This window comes from Onychomys torridus, chromosome 3 (genome assembly GCF_903995425.1).
Source record: "Onychomys torridus chromosome 3, mOncTor1.1, whole genome shotgun sequence".
NCBI classification, from domain to species: Eukaryota; Metazoa; Chordata; class Mammalia; order Rodentia; family Cricetidae; genus Onychomys; species Onychomys torridus.
The window spans coordinates 66,079,064-66,102,051 of record NC_050445.1 but is presented as its reverse complement, the minus strand read 5'-3'; the positions used below and the strand labels follow the sequence as shown (position 1 = coordinate 66,102,051).

Here is a 22,988-nt window from a genome sequence, read left to right as displayed (position 1 = left end):
GGACATCTGATACAACTGAAGAAAAGTAGAAAATGTTAATGCCCAAGAAATCTCCATAGCAGGCATATTCAGTTAACCCTTTGTGGCCACTGCCTTTCTCAGAGGTCAAAGGTTAGCACACTTTCTAGATGGGACAATATGCTCCTAGGCTCTGTGACCCCCCCTCCCCTTTGCAAGGTCCTCATTTTGGTCCCTAACTTCTCTCCATCTTGTCTCCTTCATTTCACAGCATTCCAGCCCGAATCTTCTGCAGCCCAGCTCCAAGCACAGCGCTGCCCACTAAAAGTCCTCAGTGCCCCCTTTTTTCTGCCAGAGGAAATTCCTGCTCATATTCTGTCACAGCCTTTCACAGCATGGCCCCCCAACTCCTTTGCAATGTATTTCCCACAGTTCCCCCACACTGACCTTCTCAAGTCCCACTGTTCTCCTTGTTGTCGGCCACCCACCGTTTCTCACTTTGTTAATAAGGAGGCTGACAGACAGCATAGACTTAGGAGCCGGACTGACTGGACTCTAGTTTCAGAATGAGCCTCCCTGTCCGCGTGGCTCTGGGCAAATCACTGGACCTGTCTCTGCTTCCTTTGCTCCTATGTGAAATGACAAGAGGGTCCACCTCACAGACATGTCCTAAGAACTCTTCTTAGGTTAACACAGTGCGCTGAGTTTTCAGAATGGTGGAGCAAATGCTACGCCATGTCAGCAGGTGTTCTGACGGCTATTGTCCACCCTCACTCAGAAGCCAACACTTCCTCCCCTCATCTGGTGTTCAAATCCGCCCTCCCCCGAGTCCAGACCAAAGGAACATGTCTTAGCCGCTCTTAAGAAACATTTGGCTTTTAGCACAATGAAAATCCTTTGTTTTCTTACAACAGGATTCAGTACTGACCTTTTATGTAAAGAGCTGATTACAGGTCCCTGCTCACCACCAGACTTTCCGCTCAGCGTGGATAATAACAGCTTGTCCTGTGTAGCATCACAAAACCTGGTCACTTGTGTCCCTCAGCAAATGTTCATCGTACAATTTTAAAAGTGAAAATTGAGCTCCTCTAGCATATTAACTCTTGGTTTGTTTCTAACCTACTTTATCACTATACTAATGAGGATGTAATCAGGGAGAGTGTTAATATATTGAAGATCCATATCTGGCTTGTCTTTATCTTCCCAGCCACCAGCACGGACTCATATATAGAAGATATTAATTTAAAATGAAAAGGGCAAGGAGGAAACGAGAGACAGGAGAGAAGTTCACACACGTGAACTGCTTGAAGAATTTCCCTTTGCTGATTCCCACAGTCAGAATGCTTTTATTCAGGCCAAGAAAAGGTACGAGGCCATAAAAACCATCTTTGTTATTCAAGATTTCTCCAAAGTCCTAAGCATCTGCCAGTCATATTGCCAAAGCCTTTTTTTTGCGGGGGTGGGGGTGGGGGGGGTCCGAGACAGGGTTTCTCTGTGTAGCTTTGCACCTTTCCTGGAACTCGCTTTGTAGACCAGGCTGGCCTCGAACTCACAGAGATCCACCTGCCTCTGCCTCCCGAGTGCTGGGATTAAAGGTGTGAAAGCCAAAGCCTTTTTTAAAATTTTTAACAAATTACTATCTCAATTTAATATCTCAAATAAAAAGGTGAGTGCAGGGAGTAGGTCCACACAAATTGGGAGACTTACCAAACAGGTTTTATCTGGTTCCCTCTTCCTTCTGGACAGGCCCTGTAGTTTGCATCAACATTGATCCTTAAGGCTGAAGCAGAGATTTCTCCTGTGAAAGTCCAGCATTCTGCCCATTTCTTCATCTGGAATTATTCTGGAGTCTCCAAAGTTTAGAAAAGACAGCAAGCCAACAAGGAAAAAAAGAAAAAAAGAGTATGAGATAGAAGATTCTAGAATGCTTCTATCCAGCATTCAGGATCCTCTAGTGTTGCCATCTCTTTCAGAAATATCAAAAAGGCAGAAGACAGAGCCTGAAAACACACCCAAGAGCTTCCAAACAGTTCTCCAATCAAAGCTTTCTCAGGCCCTAAACACATGATCCTGTCAGACTAGACAAGAAATACGCAAAGAAGACCCGGGGGATATGTGGTTTAACATTAGTGGCTGACCTGTGTGTTGAAAGGAAAAGTGGTATATTTATGGAAAACGTCTGCCGCGAAAACTGAATACTGAAAGTACCTAGTGAAAATGGTCAGGATGGAGCCTGGAGGGTCTGTCCCCAGATGTGACTGAGCTCCGTCTCCCACTCACTGTATGGCCTCCAGAGTTTTACGCAAACTTCATGATCCTCTGAAATGTATAATGATTTCATACAATAATGTTTGTAGTATGCCCAACACACTCAGTGCCAACTCCAATCAGAACTTCAATGTAAAATAGTGATTCTACTTTTTTGACATTGTATTAGCATAAATTAACTGTACAAAAGAATGGGTCTCGGGGTTGGGGATTTAGCTCAGTGGTAGAGCATTTGCCTAGCAAGTGCAAGGCCCTGGGTTCGGTCCTCAGCTCTGAAAAAAAAAAAAAAGAATGGGTCTCATTATGAGAGTTTCATACATTTATATATAATGTACTTTGGTCATTTGTACCCCTTCATTGGCCTCCCTTGTCCTCTCCCCCACCCCTCACTCTACCCCACCTTAGCTGGTCCTCTTCTTCCCAAATAGTCTCCCCTTAAAGAAAAAAAAAATCTACCTTCACAATATGAACAAGAATAGGTATTTGTCCTTGACTAATTCTAGCACTTTTAAGTAAGGTCTTATTACCTTATTACACACACACACACACACACACACACACACACACACGTATCTTATCATATAAATATGAGATATTCACAGATGCTTATCCCTATTACTTCCTTCTCCTTCCATATCCTGCACCCAAAAAGCCCCTCTTCTGTGTTCATCTCACACACATACACACACACACACACACACACACACACACACACGTATCTTATCATATAAATATGAGATATTCACAGATGCTTATCCCTATTACTTCCTTCTCCTTCCATATCCTGCACCCAAAAAGCCCCTCTTCTGTGTTCATCTCACACACATACACACACACACACACACACACACACACACACACACACACATTTGGTATATTTGTCTTTCTAAGTTTATATTATTCTATTTAATATTATGATCTCAGTTCCATCCACCATCCTGAAAATCATGTGATTTGAATTTTATTTATGGCTGAATAAAACTCTGTTGTGTGCCACATTTTTCATGAATTTATTTGTTTATAGACTTATTCTATAACGTGGTTACGACTAACAGCGTCACAGTTGCCGTGGATTCCCAGTTCTCTGATGGGCTCCGAGCCCTCCAGGTATATACTTAGGAGTGGTGGAACTGGGTCACATGTGATCCCACATGGCTTTCCACAGTGGCTGGACTATTTACACTCCCCTCAGCAGTATATAGGGCCTTTTCCCATACAGCTTTTCAAGCAGTTGTTAACGGTAGAACCATTTTTCCTGACAGTCAAGTGTTTACAGGTCATAAAACACTATCCTCACCAAGAAAGATTTGGTCTTGGTGTTCTGACCATTCCTAATTAAGACTGATCAAGCATTTAATCGAATGAATTAATCAAATCTAAAATGTTTCTAAAATATAGTATATAGATTCAAAATAGAACCTGATCCATGAAGGGGCAAGTGAGTTTAATCCTATGGAAAATTTAACTTACAAAAATTTTAAAGTAAAGCCAGGGATGGTGGCACACGCCTTTAATCCTAGCACCCTGGAAGCAGAGGCAGGCGAATCTCTGAGTCTAAAGCCAGCTGTGTTGCAGAGTATTGTTTTAAGGTGTGTTACTTTTGTTTATGTTGCATTTGTTTAACTCTGTGAAGCTGTGTTCTTGTGCCTGTCTAAAACACCTGAGGGTCTAATAAAGAACTGGCCGATAGCAAGGCAAGAGAAAAAATAGGTGGGGCTGGCAGGCAGAGAGTATGTATAGAAGGAGAAAACTGGGAGGAGAGATCTAAGATCTAGGAGCAGCCAGAGAAGGAGGAGGAAGGACTCCAGAAGCCAGCCAGCTACACAGCAAGCCACGGAGTAAGAGGAAGATTATAGAAGTAAGAGAACCAGAAAAGCCCAGAGGCAAAAGGTAGACAAGATAAGTTAAGGAAAGCTGGCAAGAAACTAAGCCAAGCTAAGGCCAGGCATTCATAAGTAAGTATAAGCCTCCATGTGTAAATTTATTTGGGAACTGGGTATCGGGCCTTCCTCCAAAAGACCAAAGACCAACCAACACCACTTTGGCGATCCAACGTGGCCCATATTTCCACAAAGGGCTTAAGAAAGCTGAAGAAAAAAACATTGTATATGTTCCTTTAAGAGTTTCAGGCCGTAAGTTTCTTCCTGTCACTGAGCCCTTGAGCAGCCAGTACATTAAGTAGGAACCAAAAACTAAATAAAAATACCTGCCATAGTGCAAGCATCGGCATTCTAGCGCTCTAGGGAGGTAGAAAGCAGTTCCTGGTCAGACAAACCTCTGACTGGCTGGTTCGTGCTTGCCTTTCAGGACCTGAGAAGTGGGCAGAGCCAGCTGAGAGCCCCCACCCCCCCCCCCAGACATCCCAAGTGTACCTTAGCAGTTTAAAAGTTTGCTCGTAAGGTCAAAAGAGACTAGAGATACACAGTAAAAGTAAAAGAGGCCAGACAGAAAACCCTCTAAGCAGGTTACAGTGTGTTTAACAATGTGTGTAGACCTAAGAAGGAGAAATGAACAGTTTAACAATAATAATAAAGTCTTTAAAGAGAGAGTAAAAGAAATATTTTTAAAAAAGCCATGTAAAATGGGAAATACACAGATCCTGTATGTTATTGTGTTGATTTTGAATTTTTTGATTGTTGAAAAGCAAAGGACAGATGCAAAGAGATCTGGAATTGAAAGAGGGACTGTTGAAATAAACCAGCCTATATGCTTTAGGAATACCTTAACTTTTAAAAAGTCAAAAAATATATTTGTCAAATGAAAATAAAAAATGCCTTGCAGTTTTGCTCCCACAGGAAATGAGAGGCTGTGGATTCCTTCAGGGTTAATATAGATCAGGTTTGTGTAGATGAAATTCTAAACCATCTTATTAAATGAAAAACAGAGCCAAATGCAGAGTTAAAAGCCCAGAGATCAGAGCAGTAGCCAAGAGCTAAGAACACCTTATCTCACCACTCCCTGCCATCCTTCCCCTGAGAGAGAGACCTTCTTCCTGTGTCCTGTCTTTTTACTGCCTTTCTGTTCTGCCTTCTCATTGGTTCTAAATCCAACCACATGACTTCCTCATCACTGCCTGTCTATACAGACCTCCAGGTCTCTATAGTTCGTACTGAGATTAAAGGTTCGGGTCACCACTAGGCTGTGTCCTTGAACACACAGACTCTGCCTGCCATGTGATTGGATTAAGGGCGTGTGCCACCACCGCTGGACTTCTGCTAAATGGCTTGCTCTTAGCTCTGATCCCCAGGCAACTTTATTTATACAAATAAAATCACATTTCAGCACAAATAAAATATCAACATAGGTCTGATCAGATGAGACTTCCTGAAACTTGACAGGTAATATCTATCAGCAAAGGTTACTGCTAATCTTCCCAGGACTTGGTCATTATCTCAAAAGTTTCTTTCTGAGACACCAAAGATACTTTGTCCACAGACAGTAGGAAGAAGTATGGAGAAAACTACACCAACATTCCCAAGAGGGGTATGGGAGGCTTTTGTTTATTTGGTGGGTTATGGATGTTTGTTATCATTTAGGGGAATATAGAATACTGACACAAATTTAAAGTTATTTTTGTTTATATATATTTCTACTCTTGTTTAATTTGTCTATTTACACAAATTTAAGGTTATTTTTGTTACAACATACTGTATGTATGCTATTTTTGTTTGAGGTATTGTACCTATACAGTTCATTTGGAGTGTAAAGTAAAATTCTAGTTTTTGAAAGCTATTTTTATAAACTATATGGGATAATCAAGAAACATAAGTTAGGGGTTAGTCATTTATAACAATCAAATTTGTAGATGTTAGGTATGGTTTCTAGGTTGAAACAGATATATTTTAGAGAGATAATCTTCAAATACTTGAAAGAGCTATAGAATATGGCTTTGTTTGTTTGTTTTTTGAGACAAGGTTTCTCAGTGTAGCTTTGGAGCCTGTCCTGGAACTCACTCTGTAGCCCAGGCTGGCCTCAAACTCACAGAGATCCGCCTGGCTGGCCTCAAACTCACAGAGATCCGCCTGGCTCTGCCTCCCAAGTGCTGAGATTAAAGGTGTGCACCACCACCATCTGGCAGAATATGGCATTTTAAATGTGTTATTAACTTAAGGTTTTTCATGACATTGAGACACATCTGTTCCTGGCAGTAGCAATTTACTTCAGACATGATGGGCATTGAAGAAACTCCTTATGGAGTTTGCTTTCATTGTGGCAAGGTTAGCCACTGGGCAAAAGAAACTGCTCTAGCCTTTGACTGCTGACAATGTGCTGGCAGGATGGACATGCAGGACACATAGGAAAAAGACTGTTGAACTTTGCCAAAACAATGCAGGACAGTCCTTCAAAATTCCTGCTTCATAGAAGAGTCTGCCGGATACTCTAGACCTATAGGCTGAAGATGGATGCCCCAAAGAGGAACTTTGGGTGACTGTCCAGACAGCCAAATGTCTCTCTTGTTAGGCAATATTACATCCTTCTGTGTCTTTGATGAAGTTGAAGACTAGATAGTTATAGTTGCAGTTTTTCTTAGTTATGATAGAAAGTAAGTTAGATGTAAAACTTTGGATTCACTAAGATAGAGTAGATAATGCATTATTTTCTCTGAATATGCTAACTTCAAATGGACAGAATATTGTGAATATAATCCTTACTTGATAATTGTTATTGTATATAGTCTTACTATGTTTAGGTTAAAACCCTCTCATTTTTATTTAGACAAAAAGGAGAAAATCTTGTATAATATTATTTTAAGGTGTGTTACTTTTGTTTATGTTGCATTTGTTTAACTCTGTGGAGCTGTGTTATTGTGCCTGTCTAAAACACCTGATGGTCTAATAAAGATATAAACAGCCAATAGAAAAGCAAGAGAAAGGATAGGCGGGTCTGGCAGGCAGGGAGAATATGTAGAAGAAAAATTCTGGGAAAGGACAAAGATCTAGGAATGAGAGAGAAGGAGGAGGACTCCAGTGGCCAGCCACCCAGCCATCCAGCAAGCCACAGAGTAAGAGTAAGATTTACAGAAGTAAAAGAATGGGAAAAGCCCAGAGGCAAAAGGTAGATGGGATAAGTTAAGCAAAGCTGGCTGGGCAGTAGAGCATGCCATTAATCCCAGCACTCAAGAGGCAGAGCCAGGAGGATCTCAGTGAGTTCAAGGCCAGCCTGGTCTACAGAGTGAGGTCCAGGACAGGCACCAAAACTACACAGAGAAACCCTGTCTTGAAAAACCAAGAAAGAAAAAAGAAAAAGAAAAGCTGGCAAGAAACTAAGCTAAGGCCAGGCATTCATAAGTAATAATAAGGCCTCCATGTATGAATTTATTTGCGAGCTGGGTAGCAGGCCCCTAAAAAGGGGGGAAAAAAACAACAACAACCATGGTCTACAGAGTAAGTTCCAGGATAGCCAGAGCTATAAAGAAAAACCCTTTCTCAAAAAAACAAAAAAAAAAAAAACAAAAACAAAAACAAACAAAAAAAAAATTTAATTGAATTATCTGAAAAATTGCTTTCTTACAAATGTCCACTGATATCTATCATAAATAGTAGACGGTGAAAGAAATTGCATGTGGAGGAAAATATTTTGTCTCAGATCATTAAAGTAACCACCACTGAAATCAACAAGTGAGAGCGGCATTCTGCTCATCTGTTCCCAACTCTTAATTCCCACACAACAACCCCCATTCTCGCCTGTTGGCTCCCCTATTTTCCTTTTAGGCTTCCTGAACAATGGAATTTTCCGTAGTCCCCAACTTCTTGCCCACTGCTTCTGTCTTCCCAGTTTCACCCTCTTTCACTGCCTATAATACCTTCTCACTTCACAAGCTGGCATGTGGCACACTGGTTTTGAGGATGGAAAATGCACAAAATGAGATGCTTTCCTACTTTATTAGGCTTAAAGTACTGTTCTACTTTAAAGGATGACTAGCCGTGCCACAGGTAACTTCCAAAAATGTATAAAAGCCACTGTTGAATCTGTGTAGTTTTTCTTACACAATCAAATCATCATACATTAAATGTGTGATGTGCAAATTAGAAGGCTATTTCCCACGTCTCATTGGTGCTGCTCCTAATATTTACAGGCTTAGAAACAATTTTCCACATTATGAACAAGAATAGCGAATGAGAAAGCAACAAGCAAGGCTACCAAAGCAACAACTCAGCATCCCTGGAAGCTTCCGTCTTTCCTTAGTTACACTGCTGGTTATCCGCAGGGACCAGAAGTTACTAGAAGACTGGTACAGATCATGCTGATTTCATACATTTGCCAACATAGAAAGAAAACTAAATTCTTCCTGGATGGTAAAGATGATCTTCAAATTATAAGACCAGAGAAAACTGACAGTATCTCAAGATATCCTCCAAGGTCATTCAGGAAAGACACACCATTTATTCCAAAGTCCTTCAGTCATGTTTTGCTTGGAATGTTCAATCCTGAGGCCTCCATATTATCCCCTTCTATGTCCAATGAAACAAAAGCAACTCAACTTCTGTGGTTGCTATTATAATTGGCACTTCGGTCTTTCTACCCAGTGAGCACAACTTCCCATGAAAGATATCGAATCTACTTGAAGTTATCAAAAATCCTTCAGAACATATGGGTCTTGGTGGAAGCAACCTGCCAATAATATTGAGCAAGCTAAATAAAGAAAACGGGCTAAGTGAGGCTGGCTGACATCCAAGCTCTGAAAACACTGTCGATGTGGCAAGGCATCAGTTCAAAAGATCATCTCCTCAGTAGCAGGGAAACTAAGTTCAAAGTGAATGTTCCAAGGAAGCTAATTTCATGTTTGCGTTTAATCTCCATATTAAAGAAACATCAGGCAAGTGGTGTTTAGAAAAACTCTGAGGCTAAATCCAAATTCTGGAACTCAAACTATGTTTGCCATTTGGAAGAATGAACAAGAAATGCAGGAAGGATTTTACAAAAGACATTAGATGTTGTTACACTCTGTACTCCCTGGAGAAGGAAATGAGAGAATGCTCCTTTCTGAGCGCCATGCTCCCCACATGTTCCTTAGTTGCTGGAAATCACTGATGCCTCTTCTTTCTCTGGCTGCCTGGCTCAAATTGCCTTCTGGGATCCCAAATGTGCCAAGCTGCCACAGCCTCCTGTCATCAAAGGATAAAATAATCCTGGACAGGTGAAGTAGTAGCTGTCATATGCCTTCTACCTTGAATATTTGTGTGTCCTATGTAATTTTAATGTAACTATCAGCCAAAAAAGCATTTACTGTAAGCAAAATATGGACCTGGGGTTGGCTGATATTTTGCAGTTCTGAGTTTTGGAGTTATTAATGTATGTCTATGAATTTCACATCTGTGAGGTGACTCATCTACCATATGAACCTAGGTTCCTGATGGCCACCATTGAACTACATTTATGCAGAGAATTTCGATACAACAAAATGACTTAAAAATTTACATCATTCTTGCTCCCTCCCTCTCCCCATCCAGTTCCCTTGAGGTTCCCTTCCCAAATTCATGATCTCTATTTTATTTTTGTTACATGTATAAACATTTATAAGAATATACCCAAGAGCTCCCAAATATGTTTTGCTTGTTTATATTCCAGTATATATACAAATACATGTGCACTCATGTATATATAGCCAATTGCATCCGTTCAGCTCTACTCCATGTCCGTGTGTATGGAGCTGACTTCAGGGATTAAACAACCTATATGAGAGTTCATCTGCAGAGGCATCTGATCTCCCGCTCTCAGCAGCTATTGACTCCTGGGGCTCTTCGTATAGAGGTAGGAGCATGAGAAATGTCCTCTGTCTAGACTGGCATGTCAATTGCTATTACCATTGTGCTGGTCTTGTTCAGGCAACCATATTATTGGGAGTTTGTAGGTGTATTTTCCCTACAAAAGAACTTTTCTAAACATGGGCTGTCAGATTGAAATAATAATAAATTGAGTTAATTGGGTTAGTTAAGTTGAAATAATAATAAATCAAGTTAATTGGGTTAGTTAAGCCCAGTCGATCAAGACAATCTGCTTGATTGTCTCTAGGTTCATCTACTGGTCAGCTCTATCTAACCAGCCTAAACACCTGAGGGCTAGTCCAGTCACCCTTCACAGGGTGTAAGTAGAGGGCCACCACCCTCCTAAAGACAACTAAACAAGAAGCCATTATAATAACAGGATATAGAATATTCAGGTAGAAACAGGAGGAAAGAGAGTAGAATTGCTTTCATGGCTTTCCAGTCTTTAGGAAGAAGGAAGGGGAAAATTAATCTGTTCAGCTAGAGAGAAGAAGGAAACAGTCACCCTGAAGTTAAAAGAAGAACAAAACATAGACAGTAGAACCACATTTCTTGTATCTTGTCCTTTCCCACAAGGAATTAAGAAATCTCACAGATAAGAGAAAAATTTAAGGGAAGTGACAAATTGAAATCGAGGAGAAAACTCTAATTCTGCCCACATGTGGGGGACTCCAGGCATCTTACCAACACTCTGAAGCATATTTTATAAAACTTGGGTGTAAGTGCTGAGCTTGGTAGTGCATGCCTTTAATCCCAGCACTCAGGAGGGAGAGGCAGGTGGATCTCTGAGTTTGAAGCCAGCCTGGCTTCACAGAGTGAGATCCAGGACAGCTAGGGCTGTTACACAGAGAAACCCTGTCTCAAAAAACCAAAAATCTTAACTGTAAGCAAATATTTTCCTATTAATATCAGGAAAATTTATAACAGACTTCTTGTGGGCAGTCTAGCTGATGAGATAGAGAAATGGTACCCTACTACAATCTCAAAGCAAATGTGATAGATTTCATCTGCATGTCAACTGTGATTCATCAGAGAAATAGATCTAACAGGTAGTATATTTTATTTCAAGGAATTGCCCAAAGCCATGGGGGAGGCTAGTGGGACTAAAATCTGCAGGGCAAAGCTGCATGCTAGAAACTCACATAAGAAATGATGTTGCCATCATCAACCTGACATATGTAAACCAGACTGGGAAGCTGCAAGCTAGAATATCTGTTACAGTCTTGAAATGGATTTTCTCTCTCTTCCAGAAAACCTATGTTTCCTCTAAGACCTTCAATTATTAGAGCCTACAATAATGTCTTTTACTTAGAGTCAATTGATATAAATGTTGATCATATCTATAACCTTCCCAGAAACATCAAAATCAGAGATTAGTGGAAGCAATGAGGCACCATAGCTTATGTAAATGGATATATAAAATTAACTGCCATAATAAGCCTATGCTTTTAATAGCACCTCATATAACTTCAGAGCACATCAGTAAGAGACAGTTGCATGACAGACCAGGTAAATCTGAGCCATCACTATAAAGGTTTGTTTCCAAATTATGATGTAGCCATGCAATGACATTCTATAAACCCATAAATGACACAATTTCAAACTGAAAAATTTAAAAGGTAAGAAGATATTTCTGACATAGAATAAACAAAAATTAGAATTTTAAGAATATATAGAACAATATGCTCATTATAAAATGAGCAAGTTCACAGTGGAGAAACAAATATGTCAAACCCATAATAATCATACCTGAAATGAGTGACTTTTATTGTCTTGTTTTCTGTAGTTTTTGCAAAAAAAAAAAAAATGAGTAGAAAAATGTCATTTTTTTTTATAAATAAGAACTACCAAATTACAAACTTCAAGACCTCATTTTTTACTCTGCCAAGTGGCAAATGAACTCAGCCATTCAACAGGACTAAATGGGAGCTGAGGCAGAGCCAAGATGTAACAATATGTGGACACGATCTGTAGCGGACCTGAGGAGACAGTAAGTTAAAGCTTTGCCACTCTTCACCATGCACCTTCTCCAAAATTAATTAGCCAAAGTCGTTTGCAGAGCAGGTTCCATGGCAGCACTGCTCCTAAGATGCCTGGTTTGGAGAAGGCTGCCAGGAGTCATCTGGATCCTCTAGCTTCTGACTAGGATGCAGCCAACAAGCCCACAGAGCCAGGCAGTAGCAGATCAAGGACTACTCAGGCCTGGAATAAACCAATTCCCCTTCCTTTATTCTTCAGGTTCTGCCAAAAACAGGGAGATGACCTTCTCCCTTTCCCAAAACCTGCTATGTGGCACTTCAGGGGATAAAATTTCCTGAGTTCTTCCCTGTCGTAAGCCAGACATCCCAGGAGGATGTGGTTCTCCATAATGAGGTTTACATATATTCCTCATAATTCCTACCCAAGTACAGATATAGGCAGGCAGTCCCCACTGGAGTTGAGGCTGTTTAGTAGATTCTTTCTATTTTGTTATTATTAAAAATAAAGTAATATTTATTTTCATTCAAGTTTAGGACAGAAATCTATACTAGATCCAAAGTGTACACCTATAGCTTACATAACTGAATCCTAAACATATCTTTAGAATAGAGAATACATTTACATGCAATGGTGGTGTTTCATGCTCACTGTCCCTGTGTCCTATGCATCTTTTACCCAGTGCATTCTGCCAGCCAGTCCACAGTCATACATTGAATGTTCTCTTGCTTTGTAACAGTTACAATGCAGTCCACTGTTTAGAAGGGCCAGACTGGATGGATCCCTTTTTATTAACAGACTCTAATGGCATCCACAGTAGAGGGTTCCAGAAGTAACTTTGGCAGTTTATGTTTCAGTATAAGTTAGAGTTACTGATTCACTGGGAGACTGGAGCCTTTCCACAAAGCACATTTACACAACACACACACACACACACACACACACACACACACACACACACACACACACACACACCTTCCCTACTGCTATGTCAAAGTGGCTGAAAATCCCATTATACGATTTTCTCCTTTGGGTTGATACTCTCTCCAGGATACCCCCCATTAAAATGCAAATATGATTCCTGAGAGGCAATATAGTAATTTATTAGCATCCTTTATACTTGGAAGAACCAAAAGTTGTCCTTGGTATCAGAGAAATGTCCAAGCCTTTGAAATGCCACTTAGGCTCATCACTAGCAACCCATTCATGGCAGCTCCATCGTTTCCACTTAGCTCTTCTATCACAGAGATTGGCTTTAAGAGATCGAATCTTTTCTTTCTCCCCAGAGAGCTCTAGAAATTCTGGAGAAACATCTTAGGACTGACAGTTTCATCCTTGCTGGAGGCTAGTTTCACCTGGGTTTGACTCTGTGTGGTCTGTCTGGACATGGAGGCTAGAATTGGGTCTTTCTCAGGGAATGAAAAGCATGCCTCCTAGATTTTTACAATGTTCTCCTACATGGACTGCCAGAGACCCCAGCAAATGCAGGAAAGGCATCCCTGAGAAGTATATCTTTGATAAGTTCTCAAAAATTTACAATAAAACAACTTTGGGCCAAAGGTTTGCAAGCTCCCTGACTGTTCACAGCATCTCAAAATCAAACTGAGGCAGGTTCTAGTACAAACCTTTCAGGCTTCTATTTTGACTCCATAGGTAAGACCAGTGTTGCCATGGACTGAAACAAGCTTCAGAAAATGTCAAGAGAACTGGATTTCTGCTTGTCTTCAACACATGCCCTTTAAGACCCCAAGGGAGTCACCTCAGTCTTGTTAAAAATTGAGAAGCTTGGGGCCAACAGAGAACCAAGGCAGGTTTCCATGTCCCCAAGATAAAGTCATGACCCACAAGGTATGTAGAAAACTGTGTTTGTAAAAAACTATGTTCACATCATGCCTTTTTGCCAGTGATGTAGGTCATATATGCACAGGAAGTAGGCAGAAATTGGCCCTACTGGAGCTAGAGAGATGGCTCAGAGGTTAAGAGCACTGACTGCTCTTGCAGAGGACCCAAGTTCAGCTCCCAGCACCTATATGGCAGCTCACACCCACCTGGAACTCTAGTTCCAGGGAATCCAGTGTTCTCCTGACTTCTGCGAGCACTGCACACACATGATGTATGGACAAGTGTGCAAACACTCATACTCATAGAAATGAAATGTATTTTTAAAAGAAAAGAAACAGCACAAAATCAACCACAAGCTTACACTTTTACAGTCAGAAATCACACTGTCTGAACGGTAAATACGGCCAGTGTGATACAAGTTTTATTAACCACCAAAGTAAGTCTGTCATTATCTTCAACTGAGTTACTTTGGGGCACTTCTTCAGCCTTCTCCCAAGTTACATCACTAAAAGTATTCACTTTGGGAAATGTGGCAAGGGAGGCTAAATGGAGATGATTCTATCACAAGACTCAATGAAATTATGATTTTCAGCTGGAATGTGTTAATAGTTATTTGTTTGTTTGTTTGTTGTTTTTCCCCTTGGTGCTAGGGGTCTAACTCAGAACACCAAGCATGCTAGATAAGCAGTCTACCAATAAGCTTCATCTCTAGCCCTTGGAGTGGGTTAACTTCTGATGGTGGCCAGGATGCCCATCACCTCCTCAGTGGGTAAACTGAAGGAAATCTGGGTCATGGTCTGTGAAACAGTGATACAATCAAAATTATACAATGGCCAGCCTTGAAATCATATACACATCACCAACAAAAATGGACTCAGCAGGTTGTGAATATGTGTGTGTATGTATATATACATGTGTGTGTGTGTGTGTGTGTGTATGCTCATGTATGCCACAATAACAACCAAAGAAAAAGAGGCTATCAAACTGAGAGTTGTCGGGGAGGACATGGGCATTGTTTGAGGATGGTAAACAGAAGGGATTGGAGCAAGGAAAGGAAGAGGTGAAACTGATGTAATTCTATTTCAATTAAAAACATTAAAATAAAATATAATATAAGAATTGTATATGGAGACATACATGTGTAAAAACACTTGTGTGTGTGTGTGTGTGTGTGTGTGTGTGTGTGTGTGTGTGTAGTATGTCTTCCTCCTAGCATATAGTTTCTGAAACCCATAGACTCTTCTGAAATCAAAAGGGTCCCTTGTAGACTAATAAGACAGGGGCTCCTAGATAGCCTCAGGATGGCAGCGGGGGCAGGGGGGGGGGGGGATGCTAGTTGCCATGAAAACCAACCTTATGATCAGAGACTGGAAGTTAATGGAGAAGAAAGGAGTACAGGTTGAGCCATGCCTACATTTTTTTAACCACCATAAAATCTCCAAAGGATAAGTATTGGGAGCCTCTGAGTGGATGAACACATGGGAGGTCATGTGCCTGGAGAGGAGCATGGATTTCCATAGTCCTTCTCCTTTACCATGTCTTAAGCATTTCTTCTATCCAGTTGTTTCTGAGTTGAACCCTTATATTAAGAATGAGTAGCCATAAGGAAAACACCATTCTAGCAAACGTTTTGACTTAGGTTAAGTGTCAGGGAACCTCCCATTGACATTGATGTACTGATTAACCTTCTAGACTTGTCTGGCATTTTAAGTAGGGGCAGTCTGTGGGATGGGGCCCTTTACCTGTGGGCTGTGTGCTAACAAGAGTGTCAGAATTAAATTGAATTGTGAGACATGCCTAGGTGGAGTTGGAGAATTGCTTGGCATGCAAAAAGCACACAACTGTTATCAGAAATGATGTAGTGAAGTGAGGATGGAGACCAGGAGAACACGGTTCCTTCCTTCCTTCCTATCTAGCGTTCATCAAAGTGGTTTGCAGCCGAGTATGCAAACCTTCCCTAGCCTAGCTTCCTCATTTCTGAATAGCAGTTTTACTTCCTAGCTAATTTGGCTTTTATTAAGACTAATCTGAATTCTAAATAAACTCTCAGAATTGCTTAGAGATAAAGACTATATAAATAAAGAGCAAAGAACACTTGGTGTTTGGAAGTGTATTTTGGAACCATGTGTATTTTCCCATGCCAATTGCAGACCTCCTATGAATTTGTGTACACAGTGAACTTCTGTGTTATGACCTTATTACTACCTCATCTTTCCCCTACATCAACTCTTTCTTTTTATTGTAACCATCCATTATCTTATCAGTCCTAAAATTGCTCCATGAAGCCCCTTTCCATAGCCATCTCCATCAAAGTTTCCCTTGGAGCCCTGCTCATACTCCCTTGGTTGTCTTAAATAATTCATATACATAATTATAAATAGATTATAGTTTTGCCCCAGTAAAATAAGCTTTAAATCATTTTCTTTCTCCTAAATAAGAATCCAAAAACTGGATGACTCTTTTCAAGATTTCTGTCCCTCAAAACACTTTGGCATGGGTCCCTTGGACCTGTCACAAAAAGCCACACTTGGTGGATAACCTCTACATGACAGATAGCATAAGGGTGTGCTCTCTCCCGTGCCAGCATGGACAGCTCTGCCTAATTGGCTACAGTGTCTGGCCCTTATTAGAACCAGTCAGTACTATACATGGTAAAGAATGCATTTCTGATAATACTTAAGTTAGGTTTGGACCAAGGCCAAGAGTCTCTCCGGCAGACTAAAGCCACTTTTCCAACACTCCACTTTTAGCAGGATACATGATAAGGAAATAGAAACAAGACATCATGGGTCACTTGGTCACATGCCCCCACTTCCTCACCCACCTTGCCATCCTTTTCTCGGGTGAGGAATCATTCTCAGGCAATTAGTGAATCTTTCTTTTACCTAAGTCTGTCTGTCTGTCTGTCTGTCTGTCTGTATCTATCTATCTATCTATCTCCTGCTAGTTTTTCCTAAAAAACTTTACTCACAGTACCTTTGAAATTCTGGACCATCTTTTAGAAGATACTTTTAAAGATTTGAATTTTAACTACAAAATTTAACTGACTTAAAACAGTTCTTCACCCTAAGATCAAACATTTTCGTTAAAGAAAATTTTAATTTAAAATACTTCACCCTCTGGAAATAGGAGTGAGGGGATCTCAAAATTAAAGAGAAAAATGTACAAACAAGTGGGATTTGACCGGACTAAAGCCAGCTTTGGAAAGTTCTGGCCATGTCCCTCTGGGTCAGAATGTGGTAACTGGGCCTTCATTTGGTACTGCTAACCTGCTATCACCAGCCCTGATCTGAGAGCTGTAGGTAGAACAGCTCTTTGCCCTCTTGGACCTAGAAGTCAATATTTATGAAAGGACATTATTTGAAGTCCTAACAATAATTGTATAAAGTATGTAAAAATAATAATCAGGGCCAGAGAAAATGGCTCAGTGGGCAAAATGTTTATTGCACAAAGATGAAGCCTGAGTTCAGATGCCTAAATCCCACATGTAAACTGGTGTGGCAGTATACACTCATAACTCCAGTGCTGGGGTGCAAGACAAACAGCTCCTCAGGGCTCCCTGGCCAGCTGGTTTAACAGAAATGGTCATCTCTGGTCTCTCGCTAAGGGCAGTAGAGGAAGACTTCCAGTGTTGACTTCTGGCTTCCACAAGCACACTCATGGATGCATTCACCCCATTGACACACATGGAAATCATACAACAAGCATGGCCATCAAGGCCACACAGTCTCATATCCATTCTGTTTACTCATGCTGCCTTCCAGAAAGTTTCGTGTGTAGCATATTACTACACAGTGGAAACTCCTTCAAGTGTGTGTAAAGGAAGAAAGGAAATGCTCAGACAATACTTACTAGTAAAAGAAAATCCTCCAGAATGTAAATAGTAATACTTGATTTGAAATGGCTCCAGTAAAGAAAATAATCTAATTTTTGTGTATTGTTTTGCTTGGCTACTTAATAAGATTTTTGGATATCCAAAGCCAATAAAAGACCAACATCAATTCTTTAATTTAAAATTATACTGTGTCCAGGAGGGAGTGGAGAACCATGACTCCTAGAAATAGCAGGCTCTAAGATTTAGAGATGGACATGATGTTAAAAGACATTTTAGTGCTTCCCTCACTTTAGGGATGGAGAAACCTAGGTCCACTAATGCTAGCACCCTTTGACATGAGCATCGAGGGGCAGACAGCCTCTCATTCAGATGATATTCTTGAGATCTCACTAGGAATCAGACCAACAAGAAGATGCAGAACATCTGGGAGCCTCAAGCTCTTCATTAGTGAGGTGAAAGGACCAAGCATAGTCCATGTGGGCATCAACAATCAGAATTAATACCCAACACACTCTGCCTGGTGCAGAGGTACTCAAAATCTATTAGCTGCTTTCGTTGTTAGTGGCAGGTTAAAGCAATGAACACAAGAAAGCTAAGCCAAAGGGTTCCTGTCTGGTCATCTTCCTCTAAGAGTTCATCACTGAAATACTGAGAATACTAATCCAAACATACAGTCCAGAAAATTCTCTAACATAACCTATATATGTGTATAAACTGGAGCTCCAGTGTCCATTAGAGAGACAGTAGGCATAATTGTTAAAAATCATGAACTCTTGAACTAATCAGCCTGTGTTCAACCCTAGCCCACCCATTTTCCCACTGGGTAACAATAAGCAAGTTATTTAATGTCTCATTTACATTTTCCTCTTCTATAAAAGGGAATAATGCTGGTGCCTATTTTGTAGGCACTATTAGGAAAAAGAATGCAGACATTTGGAAAGCACTCAGAATGGTATCTGGGTCAGTATAGAGTATCATCATCATCATCAACAGCATCATCATCAACAGCATCATCATCAACAGCAGCAGTATCATATTACAACTCTATCTTACACACCAGAAGTTGTTGGTTGTTTTTGCTCTTTTGCTCTTTGATCTTTAGGAGTCCCGCCACCCAGCCCCCAAATAAGTAACACATGGAGTCTTATTCTTAATTATAAATGCCCTTAGCTTGGTTTGTTTCTTGCCAGCTTTTCTTAAGTTATCCCATCTGTTTCTGGCCTTGGGCTTTTATCTTTCTCTATTCCTGTATACCTTTTCTTTCTTTCTTACTCCAAGTCTGACAGTATAGCTGGGTGGCTGAGTGGCTGGCCCCTGAAGTCCTCCTCTTTGATCCCTCTCATTCCTTCTATCTTTTCCTCCAAAAATTCTCATCGCATTTTTTCTAGCTGCCTGCCATTCCTGCCTGTCCTTTCTCCTGCCTTGCCATTGGCTGTTCAGCTCCTTATTAGACCATCAGGTGTTTTAGACAGGCAAAGCAACACAGCTTCACAAAGTTAAACAAATGCAACATAAACAAATACAATACATCTTTGCATCATTAAACAAATGTTCCACAGCATAAACAAATGTAACACATCTTAAAATAATATTCTACAACAACCAGATAAGATATTTTTTGTAGTGGAAGTCCCTAAAAACAAACAAACAACAACAACAACAAAAGAAAAACCTTTCAGAGCCCTGGATCCTAATGATGAGATTATACTGCAAACCATCTACTGCTCAAATTACAACCTCAGAAATACTTAAGATACTTTATACACTGGACTTAAAAAATAAGAAATATTCTGAGATAAGAATAAAAATAATAAGAAGAAATAATAATAACAAGATGAAGAAGGAGAAGGAGGAGGAGAGGAAGAAGGAGAAGGGGAAGAAGGAGAAGGAGAAGGGGAAGAAGGAGAAGGAGAAGGGGAAGAAGAAGAAGAAGAAGAAGGGGAAGAAGAAGAAGAAGAAGAAGAAGAAGAAGAAGAAGGGGAAGAAGAAGAAGAAGAAGAAGAACAACAACAACAACAACAACAACAACAACAACAACAAGAAGCAATGATTCTGAGAATGCCAACGTGACTCAATGAAATACTATAGGTAAATAGAAACTGACTTACCCATATCTTTGGAGTAGACTTTGCCAGCTGCTCTTGGCTTACAGCCATGCAGATAGACTGTTGGAAGGACTTTCTGTTTAGTGGAATTTACTTTTTTGTGCTTTGTACCTGTGAAATCACAACACTTAATAGAGTTTGGAGGGAGTCATATATTCATCCAACCATTTTACAGATAAGGAAACTGAGATCCTGATGAGTACAGCAATAAGCCAGCATGTGGCTTATAAATAATGAAGCCTCTGAAGGAAAATGTTTTCAGAACCTTAGCCATCACCAGGCATCAGAGAACATTCCCAGCTTCATACTATAAATCTGATTAACTAGATCCATATTTTATAAATAAGTAGCTTAAGGAGCAGGAGTACTTCACCCAGTTGAACTTCAAATTACTTTAGATCAAAGTAATGTATCTTTTTGGATATCAGACTCTCACTTAAAAATTTATGTGCTTTAAAATTCCTGTTACAGAGAACATAAACAGTACATTGAGTTTGATCAGTCAGTAAAAAATTAATCTCAGGGGGTAAATGTTTCATCTTTCAGGGCATCGGAGAACTACATAACAAGCATTTTACTAAATTCCATTCTGGCCCCGAAATCATCTGCTTATGTCATATGGACGAGCAGCTTCCTGAGAAGCTGCCTGTTCCTCTCAAGGCCTCCCGTTCAAGATGGAAGCTCCTCTGGAAATAATGCCACCATTCAACATCTCCCACGTTTGCCATAACCTAGATGTACAAACGTGGCCTGCTCATGTCTGTGTTTAACTTAAGATTCAGAATTGAGTGAATTAGATCTTTTAGCCCTACTGTCTACTATCAGCCATTGTCACAAGCCCTGCATCATGTTTTATTAAGTGGACTCTTTTTCCTTTCATGCTTTATCCTGACTCCCACTCCCTTCCCTGCTAGAGCCATACACTCTAATGCTGATTTAAAAAAACATAGGTGTTGTGGTGGTTAATTTTAAGTGTCCAATTAAGAAATACCCAGGTAGCTGGGAAAGCGTGATTGTGTGAGAGTGGGAACACTGGATCTCGGTGGATGTGACCTGGTTTCTCTAAGGATACCAGATAAAATTCTTGGAACATCTTTATGGGGTTAGACTTCAACTACTAATGCAAGAGGGGTTCCCAACTGCCTCACTAATAGTAGGCACTAGCTGCCTTTCTAGGGTCATCTGTCTAGTGTAATGGTTCTCAACCCAAGGGTCTTGACCCCTTTGAGAGTCAAACAACCCTTTCACGGGAATCATAGCAGATATTCACATTATAATTCATAACTGTAGCAAAATGACAGTTATGAAGTAGCAACAAAAGTAAGTTTATTGTTGGGGTCACCACAACCTGAAGAACTGTATTACAGGGTCACCGCATTAGGAAGGTTGAGAACCACTGGTCTGGTGGATAGTAGGATGTTAGTGGACCTCTTCAGGATCACCAGCTCTTACAAATGTTTCAATTTCCCCTCTTCAATAATGTGAATTTCTAAATTCCATACACACCATGCACAAGTCCTGAGCAACCAGAAGTGGTATCTTGGTTCCATGCACATAGATTCTTTACACACCAATCTGTTCCAATATTTCTGTTTTGCAAAGCTATTGATCTCAACATATTTCTCATAGGCCTTTGTTCTCCGGGGGATGGCCGGGTAGCCTCTCTTAAAGGCTTTCCAAAGGTTTCTAACCTCGACCTCTGTGGGTTGGTACACTAGGATTGAGTTCATTCTCGCTCCCTCTTCCCTTTCTCACTTCCCCACTCCTTCCTTCCTCTTCCTTCCTTCCCACATCTCTCCTTCCTTTTGGCCACCTAGATCCTGCTCTTTCTTTCTTACCTCCTCCCTCCTCTCAAGGGAGAACTCAATGCTCTTCCTCCAAACAGAGGAGAGGCAATGGGGAAGCCTGGGGATACTAGATTACACAGGGAACACCATCTACCTGCACTCACGTTTCCCTGGGAATACACTCAAACCGCCCTAAAGCACTTTACACATCACTTAACCTTCTCAGAAACATACAGAACTCATTACCATTTGTAGATAAAAATAGGAACCAAGACAGAGAAAAAAGAAAAGCATTTTGTGAAGTAATAAGATGGGTGACCTCCAGGTGATCTACTTTAGAGAAATTTGTGTCTTTTCTGTTGCCCCTGCCTCCCCACAGCATCAGGAAACCTGTTCAGAACAGCAACTCTCCTCTGTTCTCCCAGCCTCCTCTTTTGTAGGTCCAGTCATCGGAGCTGCAAGACAATTCTGGCGAAAACTGTCATCTTTGCTTTTCGACAGTGGCTTCTGGTTGTTCTTCAGCACTTGCAGGAATTCTTATTTCAATGTCAGTGACTCTCTAATAAGAAGCAGTTTAAATCCTCGGCTGTTAGTGTAATATTAACAACCACACAAGCAGCAGTTCATTTTTCAGACTACATTGTGCTTCCTGATTGTATCTCATGTAAACAAACATGGTGGGTTAGAACTCTTATGTGGAGTCTTGATTTTAAATGTTAAATCTCTCGGTATAGACACATACAGTTTGTTTCAATTATTTAACTATACCCACTTGTTGGCAGTTTGAGCTTTATATTGTCATCTATCAAAATCTGAAAACCAATTTGTGTGTGTATGTGTGCGTGTGTCTATTTTTATGATCAAAATAGGTTAAATATGCTTGAAGAACAATTTTTTTATGCTCCAAGTGAGCGATGGTCAGCAAGCATCATTTGTAAGGGAGGATAGGCTGTGAGGCCAAGTGAAAAAAGACACTCTGTCTCCACAAGCCACCACGATAGATTAAGACAAATGATTTAAATCATGAGTCTTGGTTTATTTTCAATAATATATACATAGGACTGATATATAACTTAGGTCTAGCAAGCTTGCCTGGCATCTATGAGGCCCAAGTTAATATTTCCAGTACTGAAATAGAATGTAACATGGAAATAATAACACCTGAATGTGTATGCTTAAGAGTTAGCATGAGGATTAAATGAAATCATGGATATATAACACCTGGCACATATTAAGCATTGAAATGCTACTTTTCTTTCTTTTTCCTCTGGGAAAATAATAGAATTACCATGAGCACCATGTGTAGCAGGAAGTATGAGAATACTGCAGAGATTTGGACATTTTCATCTTTGAAATGAACCCAGCAACAGTCATGTGACCACTTGTTCAAATAAGAGGCTTGGCTTTTGCACACAATAGGAACCTTGCATGCTGGTAAAGAGGCATTGCC

The 22,988-nt window shown here is 40.4% G+C and overlaps 1 long non-coding RNA gene across 1 annotated transcript; it reads right to left on the bottom strand.

Annotated features, from left to right (window-relative positions):
* Positions 1 to 892: 892 nt before the first annotated feature.
* Positions 893 to 19,811, bottom strand: LOC118579381. The gene is made up of 3 exons (XR_004944466.1): positions 19,755 to 19,811; positions 1,666 to 1,808; positions 893 to 963 (listed from the first exon to the last, which is right to left on the bottom strand). It is a non-coding gene; the product is annotated as an uncharacterized LOC118579381 (long non-coding RNA).
* Between the last annotated feature and the right edge of the window lie 3,177 nt (positions 19,812 to 22,988).